Below are 25478 nucleotides of genomic sequence, written 5' to 3'. Positions count from 1 at the left end.
ACCATTTGGTTGATGCCTGAAATTATATTCTTAGTTTAGTGCTTTGTGAGCCCATTGCAATGTAATTGCAATTTAGCGGGTAATTGCCCTTTAAACCTTATCAGCCAATTACACTTTAGTATGAATGAACCTCAGTAATTTTCCTGAGATCAAGTTATTATAGAAATTGATGTGTAGGAAGTGAGTTTGAACCGGGCCAGTTAAAGCAGGTGGAGAGAAGATTCCACATAAATGGGGAGCAGTTGAAGCCGAAGAAACTGGGTGTCCACAGACAAGGTTATTTTTGTTTTAAAATGTCATATCTTAGCTTTATTGGTGAATATTATATTCTCCCCTATCTATCAACAGATTGTGAACTCCTTATAAAGCAGGTATGAAAAGGTCTTGAATATTTGAAATTTTTAAACATTTATTTTAAGAAAATTATTTCTGAGCCAACATTTGCTTTTATCAGCTGCATAATATCCAAATATTTGGCACTCTCTTGATCTAGGTCAGCCCTCTCTGATGTCTGAAAAAACCTATTTGGGATTGCATATACTGGACTAGCCATGAGAAAAAAAATGTGCTTCAGATACCAAATGTGTAATGTTCTGCCCTTCACAGAAGAAGCATATTGAGGAAAGGAGAGAAAAAATAACAGATTTAAGACTCCTTCTCTCTTTTTTCCTTTCTCATTTCCCTTCCCCCATTCTACCACTGCTTTTCTTCAGACAATGGTATTTCAAATCTTCCAATATACCATATGCTCATTTATCGCTGATCTTGCCAAGATGGCCCCTAATCACTGACAACCTCTTGGCTGGCCTTCATCCTTCAGGTCTCAATTTAGCTGTCCCCTCATTCAGACTTCCTTGGTTCCCTAGGCCTTCCATAGGGATGGCGCTGTGCGCTTCTCATGGAATAGCCTCAAGGGGCACTGTGTGTTTCTTGTATAATAGCATTCCTCACAGGGGATTAAAACACTCTGCGTACTTTCTGAGTCCCTTACTGGGCTAAAGTCTTGAAGATTTTGAAAAGACTTATCTTGCTTACCATTGTAAGCAGTAATCACGTGGTAGGCATGGTGTACATTATAGTTGAATAGATAAATAGCTAGCATGTCTCTTCAAATTTTGAGTCAGAAATAAAAGAAAGATTTCATACGGGATTTTCTAGCCCCTGACTAGAGAGTTCTGTGCATGTTAATTTAAACATCATAACTGCATTTAGCAGTCAGCTATAGCTTTATAATGAATGATCACAAAATCTGCGTGGCATTTGAGCTAGCATTTATTTTGCTCCTGGACTTATGGGGCAGCTGGGGAAGCTCTACTTTATGCTTTTGTTTTGAGAGTTGTTTGGGGTGGATTTCTCCTTGTAGTTCATTTTGGGATCTTAGTTAAGTCGTTAGCAGTTACGCAGAAGTCTGCGTACGGCAATGGCAAAGGCATGGTCAGACACGCAAGCAAATTTCAAGCTTCTGCTTGTTTCATGTGTGCTAACATTCTAGTGTTTAAAACAAAGTTGAGGGAAGGGGTGCAGAATGGGAGCTATTCTACCCACTAGGCAAATGTTGACAAATTCCTCTCTTCTGGAGGAAGGGCATAGACAAGGTCTTCCAGGCTAATAATTTTGCTTTAGTTCCTGGGAAAGTATGAAAGAGGACATCAGATATTTTGCAATGGCCTCAAGAATTGGTGGTCCATGTCCTATGTGGAAATGTCAGGCCACCTCCTCTCTGGGTCAGTAAAATCTCCCTAAGCAAGGCTCTTCCAAAGAAACAGAGTCATTAAAACACTGAAGAACAGCTTTATTTTTTTATTTTTTTTTTGAATTTTTGAATTTTTATAAGAGTTTATTTGAACCAAATTGACAAAGTATGCCAGGGGAGCAAGATCTCAAATGTTTTAATGAAGGACTGCTTTAGATTCAGAGCACCCTCTGCAAATAGCTCATCAAATCATTTAATTCTGATGGTGACTAGCATTCTACAGAGATGAACAGTGGGTCTCTCCATGGCCGTGGTGATACCAACAACAGGGCTTTGCAAAGGATTCCTGAGATTGCTGTGGAGATCAATGGCATTGATACCCACCAGGGAGATTTTCTTCTATGGATGTTGTGTTTATTTTTTACATTTAAATCTTTAATTCATTTGGAATTTGGTTTTGGATGTGCTGTGAGCTAGAGATTCAATTTTATTTTCTTCAGCATGTGTAGATAGATGTGATAGTACCACTAATCATATACACTATTCTTTTCCTATTGAATTTTAATACTGCATTTATCCTATTTTGTATTTTAATATATTTTCTAGAATCTATTTCTGGGATCACTATTCCACTCCACTGCTTTATTTGCACATCTCTATGCCAATGCTATATTATTTTGAAAATACTGGTTTTATAGTATGTTTAATGCCTAAGATAAGCCCTCCCACATATACTCCAATCTTCTCTTTAATCATTTTTTGGGCGTTTACACTTAGAGGGACTTTAATATATATGTACTTAAACTTTTTTTTTTAATTGAAATATGATGTTGGGGCGGGGGGGGGGGAGCTCTACGGGAACCCTGATCCACCAGAAAGATGAACAAGTGGGTCCTAGGGCAAATTAAGCCCGAGACATCGCTGGAGGGAAAAATGACAAAACTGAAGCTGTCCTCCTTCGGACACATCATGAGAAGACAGGGCTCTTTGGAAAAGACAATAATGCTGGGGAAATAGAAGGCAGCAGGAAAAGAGGGAGACCAAATATGAGATGGACTGACTCCATAAAAGAAGCCATAGGCTGAGTCTCCAGGAGCTGAGCAGGGCTGTGAGGACAGGACACTGTGGACGTCACCCATTCACAGGGTCACCAGGAGTCGGAACCGACTCAAGGGCACGTAACGCGCGTGTACACACACACATACACACACTTAAAAATTCCCATTGGGATTATAATTAATATTTCACTGAATTCTATATTGATTTTAGGAAAATGACTTCTTAGGATACCAAGTCTTTGTACTGAAGAATATGTATGTCTTTACATTTGTTCAGATATTGTTTTATACCTTCATTAAGAGTTGGAAAAGACCTAGGTATGATTTAGGACAGAGAGAAGTAGGCCTGGAGAGAGAGCCAGGGTTGAAAGGGGAAGATTACCGATCATAACCTAGAGGTCATTCTCACTCTTCAACGTGACTTTATTGAAGATTTATTATCTTTCGATGTTAAAGTTTATTTCTCAGAGGATATATTTTTTATCTCCCTTATTTTCAAGTTCTTGAGGAAGCCATTCTATGTATTTATTGCTGCAAAAGAATTCTTGTTTTCATAACTTGTTAAAGATTATCATTGGATAGGACAGAAGGTTGAATGGGGTCTGCCGGTGGCTGAGACGGGGGTAGGGAGTAGGGGGTGAGGGTGGGAATGGGGAGTTAGTGTTTAATGAATACAGATGTTTGTCGTAAAACTTGAAATCTTTACCGTGGCTCAGAAAGCCTTCATGATCTGGCCACCTGATGCCTCTCTGATTCCGTCTCCTACTTCCTCTCCGTTTCTCATTATGCTCCAGTCACCTTGGCACCCTTATTATACTGAAATACACCCAGCATGCTCCAGGCTCATGTCTTGGCATGAGTCTAAAACTCTGTCTGAAACTCTCCCTTAGATATCTACAGGGCTCCATTCCACCCTTCTGGAAAGTCAGGACAGCCTTTCCAGACCACAACTTCTAAAATGTAACCTTGCTCTGGTTACTTTTGATTCCTTTACCCCCTACCCTCCACCCCGTCTCTTCAGACTAGAATATAAGCTGCACAAGAGAAGAGATTTTTGCCTATACTAAGAGCAGTCCCTGGCACATAATAGATGCTCAATAAATGACTGTGAAGGGGTAACCAGATAAATAAAGAAGCAGATGTAGGTTCAGCTGGGAAAAGAGGGGCAAACCGTCCTTTCGTGACCTGGGAAAGACTTCAAGGGCGAAGCAGGAAAATCAGGAGCTACCAGAGTTGGGTAAAAAGGAAAAGTGGTGTGAGCCAGGAAGGGGAGGAGATGCTTTGTAAATATGAGGTATTGAACATCTGCCAGGAGAAAGCTCAGATCGGTAAACAAAGCTTTATGTTGAATGTAAACTGAGAGGTTGAATGGACTCCTGACTGGTTTCTTTTGGATTTACCAAACATCTCAGTGTATTTTTTTTTTTTAATACGGAATGCTTCACTAATTTACGTGTCATCCTTCCACAGGGGCCATGCTAATCTTCTCTGTATCGTTCCAATTTTAGTCTGTGTACTGCCGAAGCGAGCACAGTGCATTTTTAATTAGTCTGCAATGTTGCTAATGATGTGCATTGTGTGTGTGTTCCATTAGTTTTTCTTAAATCGAACATTAGATTTAATTATGAACTTGGTCTTTAAAATAACCCCTATCCATGTAGCCTGAAAATTGGTTTTATACTGGAAGTCTGTGCTGAAAATGTGGCTGGAGAAACTTAGATCAAAACAGATCCTTGTGTTTTCTATTATACACAAAGGGACTCGTTCTCATCTTATGGTGGGAGGGGAGTGTGTGTGTGTGTGTGTGTGTGTGTGTGTGTGTGTGTGTGTGTGTCCACGCGTATTTAAGCTCATGGCGAGAAAAAAACAGAGAGGAGGAATATTTCAAGAATAAAGAGAGTAAAATATATAAAAGCATATAAAACAAGCATGCTCTTACAGATAAGTTTACAGATTTAGAGAAAAGAGAGTTCCCCGCCCCTTTTGAAATATCAGATACACTTCAATAAGGCAGAATCTATGTGCACTTGTAGAGTAGTTTACCTCCATGTTCCCAGAGCTATTAATGTGATGTGATCAGGTCAAACAGAAAGTAAAAGAAGTTAATAAAATAATTTCCACCAAATATTAGGCATCTCTTGGGGTGCTTTGTTCTGTTTTGCTTTGGAAGAAATATTTTTCTTTTTCTTTTTTGCTTGTTCATTTACACTTATTTATTTGTCTCTGAATATATGTACATGATAGAAAATTCAAAATGTACAAAATAGTAGAATGAAAAAGGAGACCTCATCTTACCACAGTTCCTCCCCGTGCAGTTCCCCTCCCTGGAGACAACCCTCATTACTCAGTTCGCACAAGTTGCTGAACCTCGCTTTTTTCACTTAATAATTTATTTTGGAGATAATTCCATATCAGAACATATAGAATTGTGTCTTTCTTTTACAGATTGCATACTAGGATTACGAATTTTAACAGGAAAGTTTTTTCTTTCCTCGCCTCAACAGGAGATCAATGTGTAGCTTAATGAAGGTGGAACCCTAATAGGAGGAATTAAAATCTCACAAGGCAAGATTTTTAAGTGTGTGAACGTCTTGGGAGCCTTCCAAATACCTTCTAGAAATAGGGCGCCAAGTAAAATACAGGACACCCAGTTACATTTGAATTTCAGATAAACAAAGAACATTTTTTAGTGTATGTTCCATGTATATTTGGAAAACACACAAAAAGTTATTTGTTGTTTATCTGAAATTCAGTGTTCTTTATCTGAAATTTAGTGTTTATACTAAGCAATGGTTCATTTTTATCTGAAATTCAATTTATGTTTACCTGAAATTCAAATTTAACTGGGCGTCATATATGTTATTTGCTAAATCTAGCAACCCTATTTAGAAACCACTCACCTACTCATTTGTGAATAGAGGTGATCTTAACTTCAAACTCCATAATGATGAGCTGGTGTCTGTTAGAGCAGGAATATATTGCTTCTTAAATAGCATGGTTACAAAATCAACCTCAAACTTCAGGCTTCAATATTTCTTTTAATTGCTTTTCATAATCCACAAGAAAAGCAATGCCTTTCTTAATTAAGTGTTTTACTAAGACTGCTTAGCATATTGCCTTCAGCGCTGAAAAACTATAATGTATTTAAGATTATCTCAAATATTATAATCATACACTTGAACTTTGAGATGAATTACATTTCAAGGGAATTTTGTTTGTATTGCTTACATGACTTTTTTTCAAAATGAAATATCGCTGTCAAAAAATTACATCAGATTGTAATCAAGCCAAGTTAAATGTTTTATTGAAAATTAAATATCAACCTTGTAAAATTCTTATTGTGTTTTCTTATAAAGCCCTTTGGAGAAGCAAAAAATCAGTGCAATGTGGTTTACAGTGGATCACATTTAGTTTGTTTCCCTCAGGCTCAGAGATACACAGCCTCTAATGTCACCAGTTCTGGCTTCTCCCATTATTGTTGCTCATGAGTATTCTCCCAAGGCATCCTCCTCCCTAGTCTGCTGTTCCTTCTCAGCTGAATCGGATAACACCTCAGTGCTTACATCTGACTTGGAAGCAGTGACTGTTCTGCAGCCCAGAAATGCCTTCTGGAATGAATTTGGAGCTTATAGGTGTATGCTTGCCCTTGGTTTATGTGTCTACTGATGGGAATTTATTTTTCATCGTCTTAATAGAAACAAGATCCCATAGATATTGCAAGGGATTGTCTAACTTTGGAAGGTACCACACTTTGAAGAAAAGTAGCCTTTTAAAAATTTGATTCACTGTTTTAAGCAGAAGGCTTGTGTAGCACTCAGTCAGTTAATCCTGGTGCACAGAGAGAGGAGTGCTCTTCTTCTCCAATGATTCCTTTTAGCATTAAAATTTGAGGAGTGAGTTAACGATATGCAGGTTTAAGTATGGGGGGAAATTAACGGTGTCTGTTGTTTCCTTTGACATGAATAAAAAAAGAAAAGAAAATGGATCGATGGATGGGTAGATGCTCAGTAGAGCAAATAGAATGCCAACAAGAGAGGTCCTATTTTTAAAGCCATTTTCTGAACCATCCATCTCACCCTTGCTTTAGCTTGTTTACTTTTTTGCTTAGTCATAGGAGTTTTTAATCACATCTGAGCTGGGTGTTATAGCTTTGGTACAAAGAGGAGAAACTCTCAGCTCTAACCCCGGGGCTCAGTTCTGTCCAGCAAGAGAAGCTGAATAAATACTTCGTCATCAGAAAGGTTCACTTTGGCTGACAGAGTTACTCATCCAACTGCAATGTACTCTTACCTATGGATTACTCTTGAGTGCCTGAACTGTACTGGAGGCTGAGAAAAGCTGCTGATGACCCAAGCAAATATCTACAGAAGTAAAGATCAATCAGTACAGCTATTTAGGCCAGCTCTGCATGGCTTGTCTCTGAAACCAGTGGAGAGGGGTGTCAAAGGTATTTAGGAAGGGGCACCCTGGGTTACTGGTTTAGAGCAGTAACCCAGGCATGATGGGCAGCCTCAGGAGGCAGAAACTGGACCTCTTTCTACCTCACTTTTCTCATCCATCCAGAATCTCGCCATCTTTTTTCTGTTTCCACTCCCCCTGTTTCCACTAGCCCCATCTAGTGTTTTAAAATGTGTGATAATAAGGATGCAATGGGTTTTAAAGATCAGTTGCAATAGTTATTACACAACATTGAACCCTCTTTGGTTTGCCTTTTCATTCATTTTTCAACTACTGTATTTTCATGGTATGTTAGAAAACAACAGAGTTCTAAGTTTATATGCTTTCTTTCCAAATCAGAGTTACCTTTTTGAACACTAAATATCCCAGGCTGCTCCAGCCTATGGGGAAGTGTGTGATCACATTAACAGTAATAGCCAACATTGTTTTGCTCCTCCGAGACCTTAGCTCTTCTTCTTCACAGGCTCCAAGATGTGTAGGAGAGCTCCTAGGGCAGTGTTTTACAGAACTGAGCCTGACGGGCCATGGCCCAAACATGGCTCTCTGTGTGCATCACAGCCACATCTCCATTTGCGTTCCCTGACCACAGTCTAATCTCATTTTAGGCCCTAGATGACTTCCTAAAATTTGTTGTGTCAAAAAATATTTGTAGTCTGGATCATATTTTATTACTGAGTTAAGCATTTATACACAAAAAAAATGTATCCCAGGAAATATAAGAAGAAAAATCCATGGAGGCATCTCAGAATTCCAATGAGAAATATTTCCCTTTAGTTGGCATAGAGGCATGTCTGGAGTCCCACACAATATATGTGTTGTCCTTTAAATGTATTCATATATTCAAAGTTTGCCACATTGTTCTCTCCTTTATTACCAGAAGTTATCACTCCCTTTAAAGTCTCTGGAGTACGTAAATTATTACTCTGCTTTTTTTTCAGTTTGGCAGGTGATCACAAAAGCCAATAAAGCCTTTTGGGAATTTCATTTCCTATTTCACTTAATAGCAATAGGCTGAACCTTTTCAGTTCCCCCATCTCACCCATGCTGTGTCTCATGGGGACCTTCACGCATACTCTTCCCTCTGTTTGGAACACTCCTCTACCCCATCCCCACCTCTCACTCCACCAGTTGCTGGGCTGAATTTCCCTGAGAAGTCTTCTTTGATTCTTTATCACTGGATTGGGAAAATCTCCTATGATTTCAAAGCAACCTGGATTAACCATTTTGGTAGAACCTTTGACACTCATTTGTAATGGTTTATTTCCTTTCTGAATCCCCAATAGATTTCAAGTTTCTTGAGGGCAGGGGCATCAAGTATCATTCACTGCTGTCTGCCCAACTCTAGCCTCATGTTGAGAGCATGAAAGTCAGTCAATAAAGATTCGTTAATTGAAGACTTAAATAATGGATTAGCCAGTTTTCCATACCTATTTCTTATACCTAATGCCAAATTGCCAATTGAAAATGGAAATCCTGGGCTGGCCTGGTGGCTCAGGCAGTTGGCGCTCCGTGCTCCTAACTCCAAAGGCTGCCAGTTCGATTCCCACATGGGCAAGTGGGCTCTCCACCACAAGGTTGCTGGTTCAATTCCTTGACTCCCCCAAGGGATGGTGGGCTCTGCCCCCTGCAACTAAGATTGAACACGGCACCTTGAGCTGAGCTGCCTCCCAGATGGCTCAGTTGGTTGGAACGCATCCTCTCAACCACAAGGTTGCCAGTTCGGCTCCCACAAGGGATGGTGGGCTGTACCCACTGCAACTAGCAACGGCAACTGGACCTGGAGCTGAGCTGCACCCTCCACAACTAAGACTGAAAGGACAACTTGAAGCTGAATGGCACCCTCCACAACTAAGGTTGAAAGGACAACAACTTGATTTGGAAAAAAGCCCTGGAAGTACACACTGTTCCCCAATAAAGTCCTGTTCCCCTTCCCCAATAAAATCTTTAAAAAAAAGAGAAAATGGAAATCCTTACTTCCATTTTCCTTTTCAAGTGGCTATTTGAGAAATTTATCAAATTGTCAGAAGTGTGGGAAGACGTCTTTTAGTTTGCCTTATATCAGTATGGACATGATCCTCAAACCTGCTTTATTCAAAACAATATATACTCAAATTGAATCACTCTCTTGATCTTGAAGCTACAAATAAGTGGCAACTGTACTCAAGTTATATGTAGAACAATATAAGCATCTGTTTGAATTCTTTGTTAACCCTAGATCTCAAATTGAGAGACACTTGAAGTCTCTTATGAACAGAAAACAAGTTAACAAGAATATAGTTACTAAAATTTTCTCTTTTCATTTTATCAACTATGTAGCTGAATTATAACTATAACTAATTAATCTCTGATAGTAAGCAAATAAATAATTTTGGTTGTGACAGAGCGCTAAGTTTTACCATCTTAGCTAACTTTTGGTATTCTGGGTTCTTAATTGTACAATAAAATCATTATTGCACTGTGACACAACCGTTTAAATTGAAACAAGTTAAACCAACATTCTTAGGGTAATGCTATTAAAAAATGAAAGATGTCTTGCCATTAGTTAAAAGAAAAATCTGACTTTAAGGAACCAGAGAGAAAAAGAAATCCTTTGAGGATTCGATTTATTATTCTCAGAAAAAAAATGAATTGCTTTTCAACATGTTGGAATAAAAATGGAGTTCTTTCTAAAATCATGACAAGTTTTATCTATGGGTATGAAATTTTAAATAGGAAGAGTGATAGCAAGAGATAGGTCTTTATCCAGTAACACAGAGATAAATGATTTTCCTAAGGGTATGGGGATGTAGAAAATGAATCATTTCTGAACATGCTTAGGTTTGCAACTCAGGAAGCCTAAAGATGGTGGTTCCCTGAATTTTTGTCATAGAGGCTTTTTTTTATAGTAAAAATTTCATAGAGGCTTTTTTTTATAGTAAAAATTTCATAGACTTTTCACTTGGATAATAGTTGTATTTCTAATGTCTTCTGGTTAAATAAATCACAATAAAAAGTTAAGATGATGTAAAAAATACTTGAAAATAATATATATTTAATTAATAACAAAGCATCATTAATACCTTTGAAAAATAATGGTTCAAAACTGTTTGAGATATTATTTAGCCATTCTACATAAAATGTTTCATGTGCATATGGGTTCACGGACCCTTAGCAATAATTCCTAACTTTTGGGGTCTCTGATTGCAGGTTGGGAACCACAGTTGAAACTTATAAAATGTTACTTCACTTTGATGAAAATTACTTCTAATATGCTTGACCCATTGCACAAATATATGAAATTATTTATGATCATCTTTAACATTTTTCCCTAGTATTTCAGAAATTCTAGTTATTCTTTTTTACTGGACTTTAAATGAGGTGGTTAAATGTCCAGATGGGTGACCCACTGAAGACCCATCTTGGCTATATTGCAAACTCTCAAGCATAGAGTCCATAAACAGAGATAACTCACTTCTGTTTTTCAATGCATCATGTAGCATTGTAATTGTTTCTTAATTCATTGAATTTAAGATGCCTTTAATTGTGGGAAATTATTTCATATAATACTTATAAATAAAAAATGTTGCCAGTTAAACTCTGACATGATGATTTAAATATTATTTCATTTTAAAAATTTAAGCTTATTAAAAAAGCTATTTTACATTTATTTAGACATAGGTTTTAATCATACCTAATGAATGGAATTCAGCAAACTGATGGAATGACACTTCTGAGATTAGGTTACAAAAGACTGACTTCTTTCTAGCTATCATCCCTTTCTCCCTCTTGCTTTCTCACTCTAATCAAGCCACCTGTCATGTCCTGAGCTGCCCAATTAGGAGACCACTAAGCAAGGAATCAAGGGAGGTCTCTGGCCAACAGTTCATGAGGAACCAAGACCTCATTCCAATAGCCCATGAGAAACTGAATCCAATCAACAATCACTTGAGTGAGCTTGAAAGCAGACCCACCCCCAGTTGAGCCTTAAAATAATCACAGCCCCAGAAAACACCTTGATTGCAGCTTGTGAGAGTTCTGGAGCCAGAGGACTCAGCTAAACCAGGCTTGATCCCCTGATCTACAAAATCTTTCATATAATAAATGTTGTTGTCTTCAGCCACTAAGTTTTGGGGTAATTTGTAATGCAGCAATAGATAGCTAATGCAGGCAATACATCATGAATGCACAATGGTGACTACATCATGAACGTCCCCTGGCTGATAGCAGCTGTTCATTGCCATCGATTGAAAGATGCATCTCAATTTTAGAGATGATAAGAGTGAATAAATAATCTACACTTTAGAATAAATGGAGAAGTAGAGTAGTTTACTTGTTTGTCTTCACCATTAGCATGAGAAGTCCCTGAAAGAAAGAATTGTGTTTTATTCAGCTCTGAGAATCCATGGTGCCCAACACATAGAAATGTTTTGGAGATGTTTGCTGAACTGAATTATCCAGATAATTTTACCATTGGACAAAAAGGCCTAGCTCGAGGCAAATCTTGAGAAAAGAATTTGTTCATTGCCACAGCTTAGAGAGGTATAGCTAGCACTCAAAATGTTTCTTTAAAAAGTTTGTCTATGCTCTTTTTAATTTAACAATGTCACTCTTTCACTTGTTCTTTGAGTACTGAGGTTTACCATCTTCTTTGATGTCGAAAATAAAAATGGAAGTTGGACTTCAATAATAATATTCCTAGTTTAAGAATTACGTGACAACCTTTCATAATTTTGCTCAGAACTTTATAAGAGCACATAGAAGATTGTCAGCAAAAGACCATTATCTTAGTATTTTAAGGGAATGTAAACATAATAATATTTTAACTCATAGACTGAGCAGATTAAGTTCCATACTTAGAAAACCACATTATTCAAATTAATCTAAGAAAACAAATTGATTTCTGTGTGTAGACAGAGCTGACATTGTTGTGTGGAAAATAATTATATAGTAATTAAAAGAGTAGTTTGTCAACTTGGAGCTTTGGGTTGATTCACCTACGGACAAATACAGGTGGCATGCTCTTTGCATGCATGTTTAATTTTCCCATTAGTTCCTAGGCTCTTGCAGACAGGGGCCATGTAACACTAACCGTTCTAATGACAAGAAGCATTTCTTAGCATTTATGCTGTGTTAGTCACTGTGTTAATCCCTTTGCATGTATGACCTCATTTATTCCTTAAAACCAGCACATTAAGCAAGTAATACTTTTAGTTTTATAGATGACATAAGTGAGGCTTAGAGAATTTAAATAACTTGCTAATATCATCCAGTTACCAAGTGGTGGAGTCAGGATTTGAACCCAGTGCCATATTTCCAAGTCTGTCCTCTCAACCACTGAGCTTTATTGCCCTTTGTCTTAGGTACTATTGTATTCTACAGAATTTACCATATTGTCTTGCACATAGGGTATGCAATAGATACTTATTGAATCAAAGTCATTAATATGTATCTATTAAACTCCAAATATGTACCTACTAGGTGTTGATGTAGCTAGTTGCCTAACTGGGAAAGTTTAAAAAAAATTTAAGATGGGAGTATCAGTGTTTAATTTATGGGGCATGTATAGCAGTTTCATCAGGAATGTAAGCAAGACCATTCAAAATTCAATAAATTTATGTAAGAAATACAATATGCTCATGGCTATTTTGCTATCATACCTTGAAATACCAGACTAATTGTTCATTTCTTTATTAAATATGTTTTCCAAATTCACTAAGTTGTATTGCTGTTTCTAGCTTTGGTTTTGAGATACACGTATGCTTTTAAATGGTTCAAAGGGAATAATAGCAATGAAATTCATCTGAGAATGTTATCAATGAACTGATATTTTATCTCTATGGTGGAAGGTTATAATTATGCAATATATTCAGATCTTTAATATAAGACTGTGGCAAATGAACCTTTGGGGGCCTTATTATCCTATTTAATTAGAGATGGATAGGATAATTCATCTATTTCTATTTAAATTTTAATAAAGGTAGAGAATGGATTTTATGAATGATATCTTTCTTTGTAAAACACAGAGCTGTTTTGAATTATTTGCAAATGTTCTTCAGAAGGAGGTAGAAACTGAAACTATGTGGCAATATTCTTTGTACTTTCTCAAAAAAGATATAGTAACTAAAGGGGAGCCCCCCCCCCCCCCCCCCGCCCCAGCTTTCCCACAAGGCAAGTTCTAAAGGTTCTCCTGACAGAGGAATCCCAGGGTTATTTATTTATTTCCTCTGCAACCTCAAGATGCAGAGGAAAGAGACAAGGGGAGTATAGCCCTGTGATAGTGTAAAACACTGACTTTCCCTCCAAGGAGAACAATTTCTCTTTTCCCTTATTGTTTCCTTTTTCCTTCTTCCAAGATTAGAGGGAACGAGGGTAGGATTGGGGGAAGGGACACTGGGTTGAATTACAGGAGATTTGATTTTCTTGTTTCAGACATCTAAGAACTGAAAGCTGTTTTCTTCCTTCGATCCTTCTATTTTTCTATTCATTAAGTCATTTATTTATTGAAAACAAATTCACTGAATACCAAATTTGTGCCAGAAACTGTGATAAGTGTATTAAATACAGCATGTGCCACCATGAACTGATTATTTCTTAAACACTTCTGCGGCGTAATTTGACTTGCAATGTGTTCCTAATTTATGTGCCTTCAAGGAACTCACATTCTGTGACGAAACCAGCAAACAAAAAGTAAAGTAAATAAAGATGGCTCCAACTTTTGATTATTAGTATGTAGAAAACAAACAGGGTAGTATATCAAGAATAACCATGTGGGGGGCCGGCCCGGTGGCTCAGGTGGTTAGAGCTCCGTGCTCCTGACTCCGAAGGCTGCCGGTTCGATTCCCACATGGGCCAGTGGGCTCTCAACCACAAGGTTGCTGGTTCAATTCCTCGAGTCCCCCAAGGGACGATGGGTTCCACCCCCTGCAACTAAGATTGAACACAGCACCTTGAGCTGAGCTGCCACTGAGCTCCTGGATGGCTCAGTTGGTTGGAATGCGTCCTCTCTACCACAAGGTTACCGGTTCAACTCCCGCAAGGGTTGGTGGGCAATGGCAACTGGACCTGGAGCTGAGCTGCGCCCTCCACAACTAAGACTGAAAGGACAACAACTTGACTTGGAAAAAAGGCCTGGAAGTACACACTGTTCCCCAATAAAGTCCTGTTCCCCTTCCCCAATAAAATCTTTAAAAAAAAAGAATAACCATGTGGTGTGGCAGGAGCCATTATTATAGGGTGAAGAAGGTCAAGAAAATGTCTCTGTGGTTATGTTTGAGCTAAGATTTGAAGAATGAGAACAAAGCAACCATGCAAAGATCTTTGGAAAAGCATTCTAGGAAGAGAGAGCAAGCAATGCAAATGCCTTGAAAGGGGAACCAATTGGCAAGTTTGAAGCCAATGTGTCTGGAATCCATTTACAGAACAATTGCAGAATGAGACAAGTTTGAAGATAGAGGCAGGAGTAAGACCAAAGAAGCCATGTTAGGAAAGGAGTCATTGAAGTCACTGACTTCAATGTAGTTTCAGGAGTCATTGAAGAATGTGATCTAAGTAGATGACTTGACTTGAACAGCTTTAAAGAACCTTGTCACTAGTCTGTGAGTACATTGCTGGCAAATGGCCAGGGAGGCGGAGGAAAAGCCACTCAGGAGACTGTTGCAGTAGTCCAGGTGGCAGACAATGGCATAGACTAGGACATGGTCTAGGAGATGGACTTGAGACATATTTTGGAGTCAGAACCAATAGGGAAAGTCAATAGATTGCATGTTTGTGTCTTGAGCACTTGGATGGGTGATGGGGCCATTAACTGAAGTGGAGAAGACTAGGTGGGAGACAGAGCTGAGGGAGAAAGTCAGTGGTTCTATTTTGGACGTTAAGTTTGAGATACTTTTCAGATATGCATTGTGAAGATATCTGGTGGGCATTTGGAACGGAAGTTAGGATTTAAGGTGAAAATCTGAGGCTGGACACATACTCTTGGGGTCATTGGCTTACAGATGGCCAGTGTTCTGGAAAAAGCAAAAAGTACGAGAAGGAAAACAAAGGCAAGAGTAAAAGAAGAAGCCCAAGTCTGAACCATGAGCTAGCCAGTATCTAGGCTGGAAAGGAGCTAGCAAAGGAGACTGAGAAGGGAAAGGCAGTAAAGTAGGAGGAAAACCAGGAGAGTGTACATCATGGAAGCCAAGAGAAATGATGTATCAATAACTTGAAAATGGCATTCTACTAAAAATGTCTAAAAACACTGCAGAGAGAGAGTTGTCCATCTATTGACTAACGCTAGGATTCTGAGCAAAACGGTAGACTTGTTCCTTAATCTCTACCTGCTCCCATCTGCCTTTGACATTCTACCCTCAGATGCAAAGTGGCTTTGGGTTGCAAAATTTCTTCTCCCTCCTTTTATCCAAACTTAAGCTCCTGTTCACTGGAGACTTTCAGCTGGGTGTGAGTCCAGTGAAAGCATTATGGTGTGAATGACCAATGATTCAAACTTCTTAAGCTGTGTTTGCAATCCTGTAAAATGGGGCCTTAGAAAGCAAAGAACATTGCTGAAGGAGGCAATGTGAGCTAGCCCTACAGTTTTCAAGTCAAAATACTGAACATTTTTGCATGTGTATTTATTTTATCAAAATATAAATTTTCTTATTAGTTTTATTCTTCTTCATGTATTTATTTTGCAGGAAGGAAATCTGAATCTTAATTTTATTTATATGTTCAAGGAATAGGTTCTGTTTAATTAAATATTCTTTTTAACTGAAGGTTATTTAATTATCTTCTATATTTCAATTAAGAAAATAGAGAGATGTCTTTTCCTTTAGAATTGTGATAATCAAAAGAGTAAGCTCTCTTTGTATTTTTAAAATAAGATTTAAATCCTAGCATTAGAACGTTTCCTTCATTGTTATGAAAATATGACACCAAAGTATCAATACTACTATATATAATATATTAAAGATCTCTCCTTTCCTTATGTTTCCTGATAGTTTTACTTTAATTGTTTTAGGAAGTTCAGCAAAAAAAGAAGAGTCCTTGTTTTGATGTTTTATTTCTAAAAATCATCTGTGGAGCACAATACAAAGAAGTAAATTTCTTAACTGAAGGAAGAGATGACACGATATTGAAAAATGAGAAGAAGCTGATGGCTGTTGGAGTAAAATAATGCTGCCCCATCCATTGCTACATATGCTGCTTGCAAAACTCCTCTTCCTTCCTCTATCAGGCATAAAATAAGCATCAGAGACCAAACAAAAGATATGTAAAGGCCCAATATAGAGTATTTTTCCATAGTATTCCATTGGCTAGATATCTGCTGACTTGTGCTATCTGAGCAAAACGACTCATTCAGTTTTCAAACTGCAGTAAAATCTTCTTTAACTAGAACCAATGAACCAGAATTCTCATCCTACCTATTAGGTTGGTGCAAAGGTAATTGCGGTTTAAAAGGTTAAAAATAATTGCAAAAACCACAATTACATTTGCACCAACCTAACAGTTTCATACTACATCTAGGAGAAAGAGTCAAAGGTTAAAAGAAAAGCCTCCACAAATTCACATGGAAGAGTTCAAGTTTTACTTTAGAAGTGTTTGTTTCTGTGTCTTTTTAAACAATAACTTAGAGTTAAATAGAAATTTAAAAGCCTTTACTTGTTCACAGAGCATTAATTTTACTATGTTTTTCAGAATCTACTGCCAGGAGCCTGGGTTGGCTGAAGCAAACAATACTTTGTAATACACTGTAGAAATCCTGTTCTGACCTCTATTTCAGATCCTGAACTTTCTCATATAATCCACAACAACTTTAAGCAATAGATTTGTTCAGAAGACAAAGCAGCTCTTGAGTATTTGTAGATTTGGGGGGGGGGGGGGGGGTCATCGAAAATAATGAAAGGTGGAATTCTAGAAGGGCTGCATGAGGATTACTGAGATTAAAGTTTTTGTTGTTGTTTTTTACTGGCTAATTCAATTCAGCCTTTAATGATATTTTTTATCACTAAAAAAATTACTATTATTAGGTTGGTGCAAAAGTAATTGCGGTTTAAAAGGTTAAACGTAATTGCAAAAACCGCAATTACTTTTGCACTAACCTAACACTTTCTTCAGCAAAAAGTTACTTTCTGTTTAGGAATCCCATTCAAAAATCTTTGGTGTTTTGCATAGTCATAATGCATTTGTTAGTTTTGGAAGCTAGCTGCCTCAGCATTTTTAGAATATAATTATTAAAACATTTGTTAAAACCAAGAGCCTCATTATCTTAAAAATACAGGTATGGCACAAACCTAGGAAGTTATGTTTCTGACCTTTATCTTGCCCCAGTAAAATGCATGGCATATTTCAAATTTTGTTAAAATAGAATAGTATATAAAATATTCAGTTATACTCACTTAAAATCTTTTTATTGATTATTTTTATTTGCAAGAAAAACTGTGCTAGGCACCATGGGGGATGGGGAGGCACAGAGATAAATGATAAACAGCCCTTTCTTAACAAGGAGTGTAATACAATCAGTGGTATTGAGACTCCAGTCTAGTTCTGCAAATTGTCACCGAGAACCCCTCACCTTGGACCTGGCTGTTAAATTTATAGACCACCTTGAAATGTTCAGAGAAAGATGCCAGGGAAAGGTGAGTATGTCTTTAGGTCATCGGGAGCATGTTTTATTGCCTAGTGCCTGGCATATAGCATGCACTCAAAAAATATTCATTGAATGAATGCACGCTGCAACAACCAAGTGACTTACAGTGGCTCCTATTAATCCCAGACATTACACATACTAGGAGAAACAGGCTCTTTATATACTGACCTTAAATGGTAGAAATGTGTTTCCCGTATGGGTCACTAGAGATGTCTTGTTATACCTGATTGTCTTGGTGGTTTTCATTACTTTAGGATCTTCTTGGACAATGAAGTTTTTCTGACATTTTAAAAGTTGGTATCCATAATCATCACTTATGCAGGCTCTCAGATACTCATCTTCTGAGATTCCTGTTCAGGAGCCTGGACTGTAAGGAAGCAAGCCAGGTGACTGTGATGCAGTTGCCTGTAAATCAGACTTTAAGAGACACTGTTGGGTATAGGTAGGCACACTAATCCTTAGGATTTCACCAAAGTCTTTGTAAGTAAAACTCTCTAAGTTAAAAATACATACCACTGGCTCGAGAATACTTTTGAAAACAGAAATTAAATGTCAAAAGCACAAGTTATCATTTATGCAAAGTGGCTTTGTAGTTATCAGCTGTGATAAGTAGGGCTACTGAAATATGTGAGATGACACAAGGTTAACAGGGATTAATAAAAATTTAAGAGAGGCTGGAATCAATAGGTCAGTTATAATGGTTATTCTAGTCATTGTTACTGAGTTAGCATATGATTTACTGTTATTAGATCAATAAGGATGAAGAGAGTCTTTAAATGTTTAGACAAGTGTGGATGTGAAAAAATGTTAAAGCAAAGGACCAGATACAGAAAAAATTCAATAGAAATTTTTTATTCAAGGACAGTTTTTCTCAGAGATTTTATTGGGTTGCTGTGATTGCAATGGTCTTGAAAACAAGTTATAACCTAAAAGCGATCTTGAAGCTTCTTACTTGTTAATATGTTGTGTAACTATATTTATAAACGCATTTTATGAGTAGGATTAACACTTGGAAAATAATAAATTTGCTTAAAAAAAACCCACTTTGATGATTTGCATTAAAAAAACCTTTATCATTGAAAGGGATCTAATTGATTTCATGTAATACAGACTCAGTGATGACAACAGGTTAGAACACTTTGAAAGAATGGGCAAGACTGATATGAGAAACAATTTATAATCTCTGTTCTAGATTCTTCTATGGCTTAAAAAAAGTTGCTGTATTGGCTGTTTTAGAGGACACGTGGTTAGGAATTAAATAACTATGTTGAGACAAATTATATATAAAGGCAGAATCTTAGGAGGTTGTTCAGGAATAGTTGTTTGAAAAAGATGACAGGAGCCAGCTGAATTGCAACCTCAGAACCTCAACGAGCAAAAGGGGAGTGCCTTTTATTTGTTTTACATCCAGAACACTGTAGATGATTAACTATTTATAACAAATAAAAGTAATCATAAAACGTATATATCATAAACATGAAATTCACTTGCCAATCCTTTGCTGTAGGCGTCAAGCCCGTTTCCTTCAGTGTAGGTCTGATTGGAATTCCAAGTTGTCTGGAAGCAAAAACAAAAGGGGTTAAGTAGGCCACACCGTAGATTTACAAAAGTAGTCCTGACAGGGGCCAGCCACCTGCTTCCAGGACTGCAGAGGGGAGCCAGAATTAGCTTTTATCCACTCCTCCCTCTGCCCCATCCATGCAAGTGGAAGACAGGGAAGAAGAGAGAGGTGAACTTTTGGGAAAGGTAGTGCTCAAGAAAAGAGGCGATCCCCTCTTTTCCCTATTAGGGGAGGCTACACCCTGAAAAGGTGGGAAGCATTTGCAGCAAAGAAGGCTGACATCACATTTTAGAGTTGGATGTCTGTTCTGTTTACCGCCCTGACCTGCTGCTACCCAGGTGGGGAAGGAGCATTAGGGAATGATGGTAAGGACCACCCTCTTGCGTTCCCCATCAGTGTAGAAGATGGATTTTGGCTGTTCCCAAAAGATCTTTTTGGATTTAGATCCTACTGAAGGGGAGCAGAATTTGTCACCCCAAAATAAGCCTCTTTGGCATAAAGATTATTTTAGGCTGATTATTTTTAAGAAACAGCATACACAAGAGAAGCTCTGAAAACCCAAATAGAAAGAAGTTACCCTTTTGTAAGAGCCATTTGCATTCATAAGGGAAATCTCCATTTGTAAGGGAGTCTCCCTCTCTGCAGGAGGAAGAGGAGGATGAATAAATCTCTAGAAACTCTCATCAAGGAAGAAGGCTTAAACCCACATGACCACCTTACCCTACTTTATAGTGCTTTGCCTGGTCACCTCCCATAACTGCCACCCCTCAACATCTTTTGTCCTTAGTTGGAGATGGTATTTCAGGCGGTGGCTTGGAGCATTTTGGGGAGTTCCTCAGTTTTCTTAGGTGTCTCCCATGTATACAGGAAGTATACATGTTTTTAAACTTCTGTTTGCTTTTCTCCTATTAACCTGCCTTTGATTATAGGGAGTCTGAGCCAAGAAGCTAGAAGGCTAAAGAGAAAATTCTTTTTTCCTCCTTTACCCTACTCAGCAAGATCTGTTGAGAGCCTCACCCATCCACATCTGTCCATGTTCAGCCTTTAAAGATGTAGTTACATTAGTATTATGACCAACAGAGGTGAGAAGCACATCTTGCTGGATAAAGAGATAACTTTTCCACTCCCTTCTCCCTATCCTCACACCAGAGGGATAACTGGAGGCGAAAGGCAGGGGAATCTGAGAGCCACAAGGTATTAAAGAGAAGAGCTTCAAACCAGGTAAGAGACTGAAGTTGTAACAAGATTGCCTCAAAAACTAGAATGAGATTATTGTAATGACTAAAAGTCATTAAGAAGTTTTACCGTAAAAATAAGACTCTCAAGGGGATTGCTAGAGCACATTTGGTGGCAGTTACTCCAAAATGAAAACGATTTCACATTTGTACCCTGACATGTTGAAATTTTCGCTTAAAAAACCATACTTGAACACTCTACTCCCATAATGCATAGGCTATTATTTCCAGGGATGTTTCTTTTTTCTTAAGTGAGAATTTAGACTCCAGGGAAACGCTCTTAGTAAAGCTCCCTTTGAGAGCTTCGTCTTTTACTTTTCTTCCACCCGTGTCTAATCTGACAGCAATTTTAAAGCAATTTGCATTGATTGAGTCTTTCCAAAGGGATTCAAGTTTTCATAACAACAGTGTTCTTTTTACACTCACTCCATAGGTTTACATACTATTTAGTTCAATCACAGAATTAGGAAAACAAGTAAAACTGGCATAAACAAGTTTGGGAGCCAACACAACTGATTCTTGGAAGGCATACAAGCTGAATGGTACATGCAGAAGAGGGGCCTGTTCCCCAACTCCTCTCCATGTCTTGATCCTCCCCTCATACTGACTGGCCTACAGGGTAGAGGGTGTTCACAGCTGGTAGGCTTCTCATGCATATTTTAAAGCTATGAGAGAAATACAAATTGGTTGTTACGAAATAGTCACAGAGATGTGAAGTACAGAATAGGGAATATAGTCAGTAATGTTGCAACAACTATGTATGGTGCCAGGTGGGTACTAGACTAATGGGGGATCACTGCATAAATTATATAAATGTCTAACCTCTATGAAGTACACCTGAAACTAACATAAAATTATGTTGAATGTCACCTAAAACTGAAATAATTAATTAATTAAAAAAATAAAGATGTGAGAGAAAATATTTTGAACTCCATTGGGGTTAGTTCAGGTAAATGTAAACTATTTTTTTCAATTCAAGTATCATCACTATTACTGCTTGAGAAGAATGCTTATTTGATATAAAATTACTCACTTCTGATCACCAAGGTAAAATAAAATCTCCCTGAATGCGAGCAGTAGGAAACAACACAACTCCTCTCAGAGCAGTAGAAAAGAATCCATCCCTCTCCAGAGATGCTTTAAAAATCACCCACCTGTTTTCAACTGCATTTTCTACAGATTTCAAGCCCCAATTTAATCAACCTTATGCAGTATGCAATAATATATACATATTAATGTCTAATTTTGTCTGCATTGATCTCTCTAGTAAAGAAAGCTGATATGGAGAGAGTATATTCTGATGTATGACTATTATTTCTAGTCCCCACTGAAGAGTTTCCTCATTAGAGCTATTATGTTAATTTCACCTAGAATTGCTGTTCATTGTCTCTAGGAATCTGTTTTTTTTCTTCCCCAATTCTGATTCTGTTGGAGTGACAAAAATCTAATCTCAGTTGATTCAAGAGTTTCCTCTAAATCATACTTTTTCTAGGATGGAAGGTTCTTAAGTATTACCAAGGAGACGGAAATAGAAAAAATCTGATCCTGAAGTTTCTTTGTCCTGACTTTTTCTCATCCAGCAGATGTGTTACTTGTGGCTCAGTGTTTGGGACATGGGGATTATTTTGCTCCATTCTCACTCCACTCTGCCACAGAGATGGCACCTGTCTGTGAGGCTGCTGGGGTACCAGCTGTCTGGACTCAGCATAGATCTATTTCCTGCTTGCACCAGCAGAGCTGGTTGCTCTAGGATCCACCAATGACTATACTCTTACCACTTTTCTTCTGCCTCCCTCCCCACGATACAGAGGAATCTTTTTAAGTCTTTGCTGGAAGTCTCATTACCCTCAAATCTCTAGTTCTCACTAATGATGTTCTCAAATACTTTTATTCCTATGTCTTGAGAGTATAAGCTTTTGAAACACAAATCCAAGAAGAAATTTGAATGTTTGTTGATTTCTCCCTTGCTACCTCTTCCCTGACAATGAGCAGAGACCAGCTATCTCCCTGAATGAGTTGATAGTGGAAAGGAAAGTGAGAAAGGGGGAAATAACTGGAGGATAAAGAATATACAAGGTCTGACAATTAAGTTGGCGAACTTGTTGCAAAGCTGTTGCTAACCTTTTTTTGATATCAGAGGGATTATTCATTATGAATTTGTCTCAACAGGGCAAACACTTAACCAAATTTATGCTGAAAAGGCTGCGTGAAAAAGACGACCTGAACTTTTCGCCAAAAATTTATGGTTCTTGCATCACCCAATGCTCCAGCTCACACGGCACTGTCTGTGAGGGAGTTTATAGCCAGTAAACAAATAACTGTATTGGAACACCCTCCCTACTCATCTGATCTGGCCCCCAGTGACTTCTTTCTTTACCCAAAGATAAAGGAAATATTGAAAGGAAGACATTTTGATGACATTCAGGACATCAAGGGTAATACAATGACAGCTCTGATGGTAATTCCAGAAAAAGAGTTCCAAAATTGCTTTGAAGGGTGGACTAGGCGCTAGCATCAGTGCAAAGCTTCCCAAAGGGAGTACTTCAAAGGTGACCATAGTGACATTCAGCAATGAGGTATGTAGCACTTTTTCTAGGATGAGTTTGCAAACTTAATTGTCTGAACTCATAGGCTAATATCTCAAAATAACTGTCACAATAGCTTTTTCACTCATTTTATTTGCAAACTTCAAACAACCATCCTGTCCCCTTCCCAACAGTCCCAGACTAGTTTGCAATTTTGGGTCCTGTAATGGCAAGTATTTTGTAGGCTTAGTTCTACCAACCCCCTACACTGTCCAACTGGAGCAATGAACTTTAATATCAAGTCATTCAGGGATAACTTATCTGCCTTCACGTTGTTTCCAGAAGCATAGCTCAATTATTTTCTCCATGTTGTTTCTCTTTTGACATGGGACTTACCCAAATTCCAAACTCTAGGCTTTTCACTAAGTGTTCCATTTTATCGAACTGGATTTCTGCTTTTGTCCTCATTCCAAGTTCTTATTCCAGAAATGTACCTTTATCTCTGTGGCAGGCTGAATGATGATTCCCCCAAAGATATCTATGTTCTAATCTGCAGAAACTTGGAATATATTAATGGCATCAAATTTGCAAAACAGTCCACCTTAAGATAAGAAGAGTGTCCTCCATTACCCAGGTAGGACCAATGTAATGACAGAGTCTTTAAATTAGAAGAGGGAGGCTGCAAAGGTCAGAGTGATGTGATAGGATAAGAACTCAACTTGTTCTTGCTAGCTTTGAGGGTGAAGGAAGGTGCCACAAGACAAGGAATGTGGGCAGCCTCTGGAAGCTGGAAAGGGCCAGAAAATGGATTCTCCCTTAGAGCCTTCAGAATGGAATGCAACCATGCCAACACCTTGATCTTAACCCAGTGAGACCCACTTCAGACTTCTGACTTCCAGAACTGTAAGATAATAAATTTGTGCTGTCCTAAGCCACTAAGTTTGTGGTAGTTTATTACAACAGCTAAGGAAACTCATACAATCTCCATCATGGGATCCAGACTTGGTCCTAAAACATCTTTGAAAGTGGGAGTTTGGATCTTGCCAGGGCTCTACCTAAGGATGGACCTCCCTTTGTCTACCTGTGTGATGTGTCCTCACACTCTGTACCTGATGGGATACACTATTGCTCACTTTGCTGCCCTCTTGCCTGTTCTCTGCTAGAAATTTGCAGAAGCTGTAGACACCTTGCCCTAAAACTGGATCCTCGACAATTTTGAGATGTGGCATAGTCTATTTGTTATGTTGATATTCAACATGTCTGGTCTGTGTCCACTTGACATTGTAAATTGGCGATGTGGTATCAGTCAATCCAGTCTACAACCTTGGCTATCCTTTTACTATATGACTACTTAACACTTCTGCCTCCCTTAACCCCATGAGTTGCTAATACCTTGTTTTCATCTGTGTGGTAATTCCCTGGGATTCTGCATTGGATAGCATGGCAGGGAAGCACATGAAAATCAATCAGTTCCCTTCCTCTGGACATCTAAACTGCTCATCTAAGAATGAGGCTTTTATTTTTCACTTTCCCCAAACAACCTTTTCTTTTATTACATTCTCCCTAAATTGCATTTCTGTTATGAGCTTTGCCCCTAGTGGATATAACTATTGATTTTCATTTTTTATACAACTTGGACAGATCCTTGGATGCATTGCTAATTTGCACCTTGCACATAGTTCTAGAGGTTGTTATTTCCAATTTCATGTGATTTTTCTCATAGCAATAGAACTGCATGTTTCAGGTCTATAAGATATTTAGTAAATTCTGTAAAGTTGGTAGCAAAGAACAAAGCTGCCTGTGCTTCTTCATCAGTTATTAACACTCTCTTGTGTGTTCTGAAAAAGGCTGCCATTATTTAAATACAAATTTTGGAGAGATTTTTGTTACTTCAATGATATTGAAAACACAGGACTTTTAAATAGCTTTATTTCCATCATTTAATTTTTGTTTATTATCATGAATAAGTAGATAATTGGTAGTTTTGATACTTAAATCACTCAAAGAATCTGTCATTAAATTGATGGCATCATTTCAGTCAGTTTAGTGCATGCTGCATGGTTTCTGTTGCTATTTGCATTTGTAAATTAGTGGAAAGACTACTTGGAATGATGCACTGTTGAAAAATGGAATCAGAAACCTATTTATTTCAGAAGCCACTATCTCTTTTCTTACTCTTAGTTGATTGTTTTGCCTTTCAATCCTTGAAAAACAGAATAGCTGAGTGTTCTAGTAAGATAAAGGATGGAAAGTGTCCGATGGATTTGGTAAATATGAAGTCCCTGGTCACTTTATATAATGCAGTTTGGTAGGGACAGAAGCCAGGTTACTGTGGGTTGAGA

The 25478-nt window shown here is 38.0% G+C and overlaps 1 non-coding gene and 1 pseudogene across 1 annotated transcript; both read right to left on the bottom strand.

Annotated features, from left to right (window-relative positions):
- LOC109454998 (large ribosomal subunit protein uL11 pseudogene) overlaps positions 1–25478 on the bottom strand; it is a 127907-nt pseudogene that overhangs the window by 56222 nt on the left and 46207 nt on the right.
- Positions 4177–4283, bottom strand: LOC141569838 (U6 spliceosomal RNA). Its single transcript, XR_012493618.2, has one exon. It is a non-coding gene; the product is annotated as a U6 spliceosomal RNA (small nuclear RNA).

The sequence above is a fragment of the Rhinolophus sinicus genome, chromosome 18, assembly GCF_057876585.1.
Source record: "Rhinolophus sinicus isolate RSI-liver-muscle chromosome 18, RSI-T2T, whole genome shotgun sequence".
NCBI lineage: Eukaryota > Metazoa > Chordata > Mammalia > Chiroptera > Rhinolophidae > Rhinolophus > Rhinolophus sinicus.
Note: the sequence above shows the minus strand (reverse complement) of the source record. Positions and strands in the feature narration are given on the sequence as shown.